Consider the following 12271-nt stretch of genomic DNA (forward strand, 5'->3'; position numbering starts at 1 on the left):
AATTGGTTCTCTTATAGAGTGATTACCCATTGAAACAATCTTCCTGATACTGCTGTAATTACTCCCTCCATTGATGCCTTTAAGATTCCTGTTGACAAGATTTGGTCCATCAAACCATGGAGGATGGGGGGGGATGCAATTGAGTCACTGGCTCCTTATCATCACTAACCAGCAGCTCTACTGGATTTTTTCCTTACTTCACTGGACAAAGCAATTTTCTATAATTTTTCTGCATATTATGAAGTAAGAACTGTTTTCTTAATCTATTTCATTCTAAGTAGGCCTAACCATGAACTTTTAACAGTAAAATAATTCTTCCAAATGGTTTTGTAGGCTAGTTTTAATGGTAAATTTGCAGGTGTCACTATAATTTAGCAAGGATGAAAGTGAAAACATCATTTGATGCCTTTTTGTATGCTCTTTCACAGTTCAATAATTGCTTCTTGGTAAATTTTTGTTATTCATATTATTGACTTACAAATAAAGTAAATATACCACTCAATGCCTTTTTTATGCTCTTTCCAAATATAATAATCATTTTTGTCAGAAATGAATTTTACCCCCCACCCCTATATATGCAAATTCAGGGTATATATTTGCACATTGGGGGGGGGGGGGGGGGGATTTAAACCTACCTCTCATTCACATCAGAAATAAACTTTACCCCCACCCCCCTAATGTGCAAATATATACCCTGAGTTGGTATACATAGGGGTGGGGATAAAATTTATTTCTGACAAAAATGATTATTATATTTGGAAAGAGCATAAAAAGGCATCAAGTGGTATGTTTACCTTATTTGTAAGTCAATAATACAAATAACAAAAAATTTACCCACTTCTGTTGCAAATTGCATCTTGAGCCCTTAAAGAGGCTGCAAAAGGTATTTCATTTTTGTAACCACACAAAGAAGTTATCAACACTAATTAAGTTATTGAAAAGTGGTTAAAAACTTATAAATAAGTTATTGAAGAGTAATATATTCCAAAAATGTAACAATTCAAACCTCATTTATTAGGCAACTCCAGTATTAACCAATTTCCTAATGTTTCAAGTTTTTCAAATGCCATTGAATATTTCAAATATTTGGTGCTATTTTCAAATAGTGCTAAACTTTGTAATTCAAAACTTTGCTGTCAACAATTCGAGTATATTCCAATTCAGGGCATATATTTGCACATTAGGGAGGTAGGGGGGGGTCAATTTCATGGTAACTTTTGCAGTGGGCCATATAATTTAGCTAGGATGAAAGTGAAAACTCCATTTGATGCTTTTTGTATGATCTTTCATAATTCATATAAAATACCTTCAGGGCCCCTTTAAGGGTTCAAGATGCAATTTGCAACAGAGGCAATTATTAAATTACAAAAGAGAATAAAAAAAGGCATCAAATGATGTTTTTACTTTCATCCTAGCTAAATGATATTGCCACCTGTAAATTTATCATTTTAACTTGCTTATTAGCCTAATTTTTTCTTAGAAATAAGAATAGTAAACTATTCAAAGTTGAATTAGGCTACCATTGTCAACAAACAGCATGCATAACTCACAAGCAAAGGTAAAATTCTACTTATGGCTATCTTGGAAAGAGATTAGGTTAGGAAAATGACACTTTTGGATACTGGTCTACAGGCTAAAGTATGTCCTGGGAAGGTATTTTGAAGTACCTACCTCCACTCTTTCTCTCTCTAGAGGGTCCTGAAATTTGCCTACATGACAGATCTATGCCTATTGAAAATTTGACAAAAGAACATTTTACCATAATTTTCAATTATCAGTTTCTTTTTCTCAGGCTTTAGCTCTGTAAACGCAATTCCTGTTATTTGACCTGAATTTTAAGCCACATCTCAATGTTGCTTTTTTTAAATTTAGGAAATGTATTTGCATAGGCCTATCTTTAAAACCTTATAATTGGGTATGAGAAAAGTTGTGAAGTTGAAAACAATTTTGTTGTACTTCATTCAAGCAGAAGATCTATTTTACAAGGTTTCACTTTTATAACACACAGATTTTTAAAGGTCAGCAAAGGTCAGGACGCTCTAGAGGAAGAAGGAGCGGAGGTAGGTACTTCAAAATATCTTCCTAGGATATCCTTTGGTAAATATTTACCAAATCATATTATTAAGTTACAACTAAAGTGAATATACCACTCATTGCCTTTTTGGTAAAGTTCTATGAAATCATATTTTTGAGTTAGGACTAAAGTGAATACAACATTCTATGCCTTTTTTTATGGTTATTAAAAATTTAATAAGCATTTGTATCGGAATTTAATTTCAGCCCCCCCCCCCCCTATATGGACCAATTCAGTAATCAGCATAAAAAAAGGCATCAAATGGTGTATTCACTTTATTCCTAACTTAATAATATGATTTCATAGAACTTTACCACCTTTTTTATGCTCTTTACAAATATAATAATCATTTTTGTTGGAAATAAAATTTAGCCCCCACCCGTATATATACCAATTCAGGGTATATATTTGCACATTAGGGAGAGGGGGAGTTTAATCTTACCTCTTATTTACATAAGAAATAAAGTTTACCCACACCCCCCTAATGTGCAAATATATACCCTGAATTGGTATAGGCTACATATGGGGGTGGGGGCTAAAATTAATTTCCGACCAAAATTATTATTATATTCGTAAAGAGCATAAAAAAAGGCATCAAGTGGTATATTCACTTTAGATGTAACTCAATAATATGATTTGGTAAATATTTACCCATACTTTAGCCAGTAGCCTAGACCCATCCCAGAAAGTTTCATTTTCCTAGCCTAACCTCTTTCCAAGATAGTCAAAAGTAGCTAAAGTAGAATTTTACCGCAAAACATTACTGTTGTTTCTTCAACAGGCTCTAGGATCAATTTGACAATAAAAGTAGCCTATCAAAGGGTCAGATAATCTGAAGTAGGCCTATAAAGAAACTAAAGAAAACAAATGGTAACTCACCATAATCTTATCTATGTTTAATTCTAGATTATATCACGCCTTCGTGGACCTTGTGACCAGAAATTTGATCTAGTTCTAGGCTGTGATTTGATGTAGCCTAGGCTTACAATATTTTAGTGTTTTGAAAAGACCGCCGCTTTTCCGGCGTATAAAGTAATTATGAGCAAATCAAAAGGAAAAGAGCAAAATAGGGAAAGAACATAGAAAAAATGTGTGTTACGCCATTGTTGGCTGCCTGCCAATAGATTTTGACCCTTAATAAGGAAAATATAAACTCTAATTTGCGACTGAGTGACCAGTTTCCAGTTTTCCAGTAACATTTTTTCTATATGATTTAGTTGGAGTAACAAAAAAAAATCAAATTCTTCATAGTAATGAATGGTAAGTAAATAACCTTGTCAATAATGAAAGTGTAAAGGCCTAACTATCGATAACATTCAATAAAAGAATCAGCTTCTTATGGTGATCCCAGATATGTATTTGTTTAATAGTAATTAATGCAGCTATTAGTGCACAAGAAAGTTCGTTTGATTATAGAAAACGCAGGGATAACAACTTAATAAGGGGCAATTTCGGTAAAAATATGCCGTCAGCTCTTGCTTGCATTGCAAGAGTACCCATGGACTGGTATATGAACTGGTATATAGAATGTACTTTTTAGGAATCTACCCTACCCTCACCTAAACAATGACTCGTCCCCCCCCCCCTCATTACAGCTGATACGCAATTACAGATCACCAAACGCCGCCTATTTTCATAACAAATAAAGCGAATCAACTTGGTTGAATCCAGTACTGCCACCATGTGGCATTGCTGATTTTGCAACTACGAAGCCTAAAATATAGTTATTGATAGTTTCAAATTAATTAGTTTCCCAGAATTTTAAACTTATACAAATTCGTCCTCTTTGGAGAAAAGTCGTAGTTTGGTGCCCTAAAATACCAAGAAAACAATACTTTCCCCTGGCCCAATCTCTATGGTCATATAAAAAAGAGCTTTAAATTCATGTTTGAATGAGCTCCCTCCCAATTATCTTAGACCTTCGGTTTGATAAAATCACCCCTGTGAAAGACAAATAAACACGCATGGACGATGTTTGTTCTGAAAAAAAAAAAATGCGAAATTCCACATTTTGAAATTTGGAGCTTGAAACCTCTATGATAGGGTTCTTTGATATGATGTATCTAGTAAAGGGATTTTCAATAAGATCGCTTGCTTTTTTGGGGGGTGTTTCATCTTTTTTCAAAAATCAGGCAAATTTTCCCAGATTTTTGTTTTTTTTGGGGGGGGGGAGTAACAATAAACTGAAAGAATTTTATATATTTAGAAGCATCATAAAAAAAAATGCTGCCGGCTTAGCAATTATCATGGGAATTTCATTTTTAGTTTTGGTGAATATTGGTCCAAGTCACTTTTTACTTCCATTTCTTTTTTATCACAAACTATTTCATGACATTGTACTGTGACGAATTTTTTTTAACCTGTTCATTTTATTTAGTTGAATAGGACACTTAAAATAAAGGGGGTTAATTTGACAGCTGAATACTAAGTTTAAATTTAGTTGTTCTTTCGCTATTCTATTTTTTTTAATGTCTGAATATATAAGGGATTTAATTTTGAGGGAGGACGAATTGCCCTGTTATGAAAGAAGTACATTTTACATGGCCGTTATAAAACCAAAACGTGGTAGCTATGCAGGCAGGATGATTTTTTAGTATCTCTACTCCTTCTGTAAAGTATTGTAGGGCATAAAAAAATTGCAAAAGACAAGTCTACATCTGTTATAGTCTAAGAAAGCAATAAATCTTTCTGTAATTTTGGTTTGAGTTTGATTTTCTTTTAAGATTAAACGCATTATAACCAAATAGATTATTATTAAATAAACTCATCCCTTTGCAAGGAATTCCTTTCATTTAAAATTTAGTGTATTTTTTTTCATTTCGCATTCAATTTTATTGTTCTTTTTATTTGAGAGTTTTTTTCCGAAAAATATTTAAAAATAAACTTATTCCTACAAAAAAAACTCCTGAAATATATTCCCTGTGACCTAACCACCACTGATATTTTGGCGTTTGCCCCCCCCCCCCCTGGAAAATTTTCTGCCGACACCCTTGTGTACGGGGAAGGATAGGGCAGTCTGAGCCGTCACACGAAAATATTAAAAGGGTGATTTATAAGGTCCACTTCCTTCATTCCTATTTTTGCGAACGAATTGGGTTTGTTCACAGAAATAGAATTTCTAATTAACAAATACTGGAAAAGTATTAACTAGGTTGGAAAAAAACCTTCAAGTTCAAAATTATTTCAAAACAGGAATTAAACTTTAAAACAAACTTAAAAGTAAAATAAAGACCTCTAAAACACCAGAATCTACAAGTACCTATCTAATTATTATATTTTCTAATTTTATTTTGATTTCCAAATTTTTAGAGCTTTCTTCTCAAGATCGATCAAAATCTTTTGAGTAAAATTTTCAGTCGTTAAAAAAAATTGTAATTTCTTGGTAAATCTTGTCTTCATTAAAACTTTTGCATGTGAATTTGGCCTAGTAAAAACAGTTTTTGTTAACTGGATTTGACTTTTCTTTAAAAAAAACGTAAAACCGCTTCCAATGTGCCTGATTTTCTTTTTGAACCCTAAAATTTATCAATGGAGAGTAGAACTACTCTGAAAATAAAAAAAAATTCGCCAGAAACGCCCTAATGAAGTTATGGTCTTAATAATAATTCTCTATTTGCTTGTCAAAACAGAATTATTTGTAAAATTGTATTTAATTTTGTAGAGTGGTGGAAACCAGTTTATACTATTAGGGGATCCCTGATTCTTTTTATTTAGATATACTATCATTTTAAAATTTCCATAGTCAATATCTGGTACTAATCAGCAAAATATTTATGATCTATCGAATTCATTTTTTTGGTAGTGTTAAAGACACTGCTATCGGGTGTTCAGATTTAATAGAGAAAGAAGGAAGGGAGAACTTATGATATTACTTTTTAATTCTTAGAAAAAACAGTGAGCCTGGAGGCTTTTTTAATCCTGAATAATTCAGTCCGCCCTTTCGAGATGAAAAATTCTTGATATAATGGAATCCGTGATACAATCATAGGCAGCGCGCTAGCGCTGCCTAAGTAAAGAACGATGTGGGCACAAAGTATTGTTTTTTCTCCATAACCGGGCGCTTCGTATCGAAGGAGTTGTCGTAGAAAGTTTGAAAAGGGCTTATTCGATTGGAAATTGGAGTGGCTAGTGCCCTTTTTAATAGCCTAAAGTGATTGGAGGGCCAATAGCCCCCCCCCCCCACGCCCATCATTCCCCCAAACACATCCAATCAAAATTTTGAGATAGCCATTTTGTTCAGCGTAGTTGATTTCACAATTGAAAATATCTTTTTGAGGAGGGCACTCCCCCACAACCCTCGGAGCAAGGGTTTTAAGTTATGCCCTGGGGGCATATAAGGTATTTATAGAAGGCGTTGTCGTGGAAACTTAAAAAATGGCTAATTCGAATGGAAATTCAAAGGACTAGTGCCTTTTTTAATAGTCTAAAGTGATTTGAGGGCAAATAACCCCCCCCCCCCCCACGCCCATCATTCCCCCAAACACATCCAATCAAAATTTTGATATAGCCATTTTGTTCATCGTAGTTGATTTCCAGATGAAAAATATCTTTTAAGGAGGAATCTCCCCCACAACCCTCAGGGCAAGGGTTTTAAGTTATGCCCTGGGGCAATATAAGGTTTTTATAGAAGGTGTTGTCGTAGAAACTTCAAAACAGGCTCAATAGATTGGAAATTCAAAGGGCTAGTGCCAGTTTTAATAGTTGAAAGTGATTGGAGGGCAACTGCCCCCCCCCCTCGCGCCCATCATTCCCCCAAACACATCCAATCAAAATTTTGAGATAGACATTTTGTTCAGCGTAGTTGATTTCCAGATAGAAAATATGTTTTTGAGGAGGACACTCCCCCACAATCCTCGGGGCCAGGGTTTTAAGTTATGTATTGGGGGTATATAAGGTTTTTATAGAAGGCGTTGTCGCAGAAAATTCAAGAAAGGCTCATTCGATTGGAAATTCAAAGGGCTAGTGCCCTTTTTAATAGTCGAAAGTGATTGGAGGGCCACTAGCCCCCCCCCCAACCCCATCATTCCCCCAAACAAATCCAATCAGACATTTTAGATAGCCAGATTGTTCAGCGTAGTTGATTTCCAGATAGAAAATATGTTTTTGAGGAAGACACTCCCCCACAACCCTCAGAGTTATGCCCTGGGGGTATATAAGGTTTTATAGAAGGTGTTGTCATAGAAACTTCAAAAAAGGCTCATTCGATTGGAAATTCAAAGGGCTAGTGCCCTTTTTAATAGTCGAAAGTAATGGGACGGTAACTAACCTCTCACGCCCACCTTTTCCCCAAACACATCCAATCAAAATTGTTAGATAACCATTTTGTTCAAAATAGTTTAAAGTTCTGGAAATTAGGTCTTTAAGGATGACAACCCCCTCATAGCCCTCAGGACAAGGATTGTAATTTATGCCCTGGGGGCATATAAAGTTTTTATAGAAAGCGTTGTCTTAGAAACTTCAAAAAGGGCTCATTCGATTAGTAATTGAAATGGCTTGTGCCCTTTTTTATAGTCGAAAGAAATTGGAAGGCAACTAACACCCCTTCCACACCCACCATTTCCCCAAATACATCCAATCAAGATTTTGAAATAGCCATTTTGTTCCACGCAGTAAAAGTTCAGGAAATTAAACCTTTGAGCAGGACACTCCCCTCACAGTCTTCAGAGCAAGGGTTATAAGTTATGCCCTGTGGGCATATAAGTTTTTATTGAAATCTTTATCGTAGGAACTTGAAAAGGGGCTCATTCGATTGGAAATTCAAAGGTCTAGTGCCCTTTTTAATAGTCGAAAGTGATTTGAGGGCAACTCCCCCCCCCCCCTCTCTCACTAACCTTTTCCTCAAACACATCCAATAAAAATTTTTAGATAGCCAATTTGTTCAGTATTGTGGATTTCCAGATATAAATTATGTTTTTGAGGAGGACACTCCCCCGCAGCCCTCAGAGCAAGGGTTGTAAGTTATGCCCTGGGGGCATATAAGGATTTTACTGAACGCGACGTCGTAAAAACTTCAAAAAGGGCTCATTCGATTGGAAATTGAAATGGCTAGTGCCCTTTTTAATAGTCAAAAGTGATTGGAAGGAAACTAACACCCCTTCTTCACCCACCATTTCCCCAAACATATCCAATCAAAATTTTTAGATAGCGATTTTGTTCCACGAAGTTTAAAGTTTAGGAAATTATACCTTTGAGCAGGACACTTCCCCCAAACTTTTCAGGCCAAGGGTTATAAGTTATGCCCTTGGAACACAATAGATATTTACAGAAGTCTGTGTTCTAGAAAATTCATTAAGGGTTCGTTTGATTAGATATCCTGAGGGCTAGTGCCCTTTTTAATATTTATAAGTGATTTGAAAGCAACTAATCTCTCTTTCACGCCCGTCTTTTCTTCCCAAATATCCAGTAAAAATGTTTAGATAGCAATTTTGTTCAACAGAGTTGATTTTTCTGGAAATTAGGTCTTTAAGGATGACAACCCCCCCCCCCCTACTACCCTCAAGGTAAGGGTTTGAGTTATGCCCTGGGAGCATGTAAGGTTTTTTATTGAAGGCGATGTTGTAAAAACATACAAAAGGGCTCATTCAATTGAAAATTGAAAGGGCTATTGCCCTTTTAATAGTCGACAGTGATTGGAGGGCAACTAACCCCCTCTCACACCCACCATTTCCCCAAACACATCCAATCAAAATTTTGGTATATCCATTTTGTTCAATGTATTCGAAAGTTCTGGAAATTAGGTCTTTTAGGATGATAACCATCAGAGCTTTCAGTGCAAGGGTTGTAAGTTATGCCCTGGGGGATATAAGGTTTATATAGAAAGTTTTTGTAGAAATTTCAAATGGGGCTCATTTGATTGGACATTGAAATTGCCCTTTTTAATAGTCGAAATTGAGTGGAGAGAAATTAACCCCCCTCTTACACCTTCCATTTCCCCAAACACATTCAATCAAAGTTTAGAGATAGCCATTTTGTTCAATGTAGTTGAAAGTTCTGGAAATTATGTATTTAAGGATGACAAACCCCCCATAGTCCCCAGGGCGAAGGTTGTAAGTTATGCCCTGGGAGCATATAAGGTTTTAATGATAGAGTTGTCGTAAAAACTTCAAAAGGGGCTCATTCAATTGGAAATTGAGAGAGCTAGTGCCTTTTTTAATAGTTGAAAGTGATTGGACGGTAACTAACCCCTCTCTCACGCCCACCATTCCCCCAAACACATCCAATCAAAATTTTCAGATAGCCATTTTGTTCAACGTAGTAGAAAGTTCTGCAAGTTAGGTCTGTGAGGATGACAACCCCCCCCCCCTCAGCCCTCAGGGCGAGGGTTGTAAGTTATATCCTGGGGGCATATAAGTTATCTTTTTAAGAGTTGTCTCAAAAACTTAGAAAGGGCTCATTTGATTGGAAATAGAAAGGGCTTGTCCCTTTTTTAATAGTTGAAAGTGATTGAAGAAAGACTAACGTCCCTCTTACGTCCACCATTTGCCCAGAAACATCCAATCAGAGTTTTGAGAGAGCCATTTTGTTTAACGTAGTTGAAAGTACTCGAAATTAGGTCTTAGAGGATGACAACCACTCTCACAGCCCTTAGGGCAAGAGTTGTAATTTATGCCCGGGGGGCATACAAGGTGTTTATAGGAAGTGCTGTCGTAGAAGCTCAAAAAGGGCTCATTCGATTGGAAATCGAAAGGCTTGGTGCCCTTTTTAATAGTCGAAAGTGATTGGAAGGCTTGATATTTTTAGAGTAAAGGTCGATGTGAGTATAATGTATTTTTATGTTGTTGTTGTTGTTGTTTAGACCAGGGCATTTTGTATCGAAGGAGTTGTCGTAGGAACTTTGAAAGGGGCTCATTCGATTGAAAATAGAAAGGGCTGATGCCCTTTTTAATAGTCGAAAGTGTTTGGAGGAAAACTAATCCCCCTCCCACGCCCACCCTCCCATTTGACTTTATATTTAAAAACTAAATATTGCCATAAGATTAAATCCAAATGCACTGTGTTAATGTTAATTCCCAATAAGGCATCTCAGCAGTATCCCAAGAACTACTGAGGGTTTTATGTTCAAACTTTTGGGGCTGCTTCTGCTCTTAAGATTTAACCAAATCAAAATAACGTAAGTGTATCCAAGCTATCAAAGAAAGTAAACATATTTTTTTGCGAATGGTATCAAGTTTTCCATTTCAGGTCAACTAGACGAGGTGTGAAACTAAATTAAGCACTTCTATTTGTGTCCAGATTTGTAAGAGGGTGTATGTTGTTAAAAATTGCTGAAGATTTTTCTCCAGCATACAAATAGCAGGCCAAACTATAAATCTTTAAAAAAACGATAAGATTTAAAGTATTATTTCCTTTTCCCCTGAAATGACTATGTCAATATATAACGAACAGAAATTAATTTAAAAAAAAAATTTCTACAAAATAAGTTTTTCGGAGAAAAGTATAGAATTTCATTAAACAAAAATGAGCAAAAATAAAATCAAATAACTTACCAAGCGTAAAACCACCACAAATCAGCATTGATAAATAAATTAAACCCAAAAGGAACAGAAATTACATTAAATAACCTAGTCAAACTCAAAACGAGCAGAAATTAACATAAGTTGGGCTCAAAACCCCTATGCCTTCTCAAGGCCAGAACATAATTTGCATTTTACTGAAAAAAATACAAATAAATGTGCATTGTCAGATTAATATACATATGCTCATATTTAGTAATCATAATATTAATTTATTAAAGCTATAAAAGTAAAAAAAAATTATATTTTTTTCAGTAAAGTGCAAATTTTGTTCTGGCCTTGGGAAGGCATAGGGGTTTTGAGCCCAACTTATGGTACTTTCTGCTCGTATTTTCTGCTCGTAATTAACACACTCAAATTTCTCTTAGAAATAATATTTTCGTCAGTGATAACACGTTTTCTGTTCAAACTAGCAAGTTTTCTACCAAAGATACCAAATTTTTTCTTAGAAGTAAAAATTTTTTGTTTGAGATAATAACTTTTCTGATAGAAGTAGAAAGTTTTCCTTAACACTATCAAATTGTCTCATCGAAGTAACAACATTCTTCCTTAATACTAACAAACTTTTATGTAACAATAAATATCTCCTAGAAATAACAAGTATTTTCTTAACAGTGACAAATTTTTTTAATAACTGCAACTTATCCTTCAAAGATAACAAATTTTATCTTAAAAGTAACAGTTTATAGTCACAGATAACGTGATTTCTGCTAAAAAAATAGCAAGTTATCCAGCAAAGATAACAAATTTTCCTTAGAAGTAACGAATTTCTTCTAACAGCACCAAGTTTTTCGTCAAAGATAACAAATCTTCTCTTGGAAGTAACAACATTTTTCCTTAATATTTACAAACTTTTACTTAACACACCCAAATTTCTCTTGGAAGTCACATTTTTTCATCAGTGATAACACATTTTCTGCTTGAGCTTGCAAATTTTCTCTCAAAGATACCAAATATTTCCTTAAAAGTAGCAATTTTCGTTATGATGACAAGTTATCTGTTAGAAGTAACAAGTTTTAAGTCAAACATACCAATATTTTCGTTGATGATAACAATTTTTCTGTCAGAAAGAGCAAGCTGGCTGATTATTGATGATTTAGCTGAATCAATTGAACAGTTCTCACAGGAAATGCTACATCTGTTTACCGTTCGTTCTCATCATGAACACATTTCCATAACCCTAGTTCTATACATTCTGTTTCATCAGAGTAAGTATGGTAATTGCCCGGGGTAACTTTTTAACAGGATTGAATTGCACAGAGGTTATTTCTATGGGAAGGGGGATTTTTCCGTGGAGGAAGAGCCATGTATCCTGGCGTTATTTAAAAAACGAGCACAAGTTCAGCCATTTTTGCATATTTTTTTAATAAAGTTGGATTAAAGTTGGATTTTTAAGGTTAATTTTTTTGCATATTTTTCTAATAAAACCGACGAAAAATATTATTTCTAAGAGAAATTTGAGTGTGTTAAGTAAAAGTGTGTTAGTTTTAAGGAAAAAGTTAATACTTCGAAGGAAAAATTTGTTAGTGTTAAGGAAAATTTGTTACTTCTGACAGAAAACTTCTTATCGTAACGAAAAAAAATGTTAATTCTAAGAAAGCGTGTTACTTCTATTGGATAAATTGTCATTACAACGAAAAATTGTTACTTCAAAGAAAAAAAATTGGTATTTTTGACAGAAAAC

The 12271-nt window shown here is 34.7% G+C and overlaps 2 protein-coding genes across 5 annotated transcripts in view; both read right to left on the minus strand.

Moving 5' to 3' along the window:
- Pfdn6 (prefoldin 6) overlaps positions 1-3080 on the minus strand; it is a 96989-nt gene extending 93909 nt beyond the window's left edge. The window contains exon 1 of the mRNA XM_089093474.1: positions 2954-3080. The gene's annotated coding sequence lies outside the window, so the exon portion shown is untranslated. The remainder of the gene's footprint in view (positions 1-2953) is intronic.
- Positions 1-3264, minus strand: part of KrT95D (phosphofurin acidic cluster sorting protein KrT95D) — a 29235-nt gene extending 25971 nt beyond the window's left edge. Inside the window, exon 1 of one of the 4 annotated variants that reach the window (XM_089093469.1) lies at positions 3174-3264. The gene's annotated coding sequence lies outside the window, so the exon portion shown is untranslated. Of the gene's footprint in view, positions 1-1671; positions 1710-1759; positions 1949-2953; positions 3091-3173 lie in introns of those variants that run through there. The other 3 variants (XM_089093468.1, XM_089093470.1, XM_089093471.1) reach the window with 3 other exon arrangements.
- Between the last annotated feature and the right edge of the window lie 9007 nt (positions 3265-12271).

This window comes from Artemia sp. Qi Xiang Cuo, chromosome 8 (assembly GCF_049724085.1).
Source record: "Artemia sp. Qi Xiang Cuo chromosome 8, ASM4972408v1, whole genome shotgun sequence".
NCBI lineage: Eukaryota > Metazoa > Arthropoda > Branchiopoda > Anostraca > Artemiidae > Artemia > Artemia sp. Qi Xiang Cuo.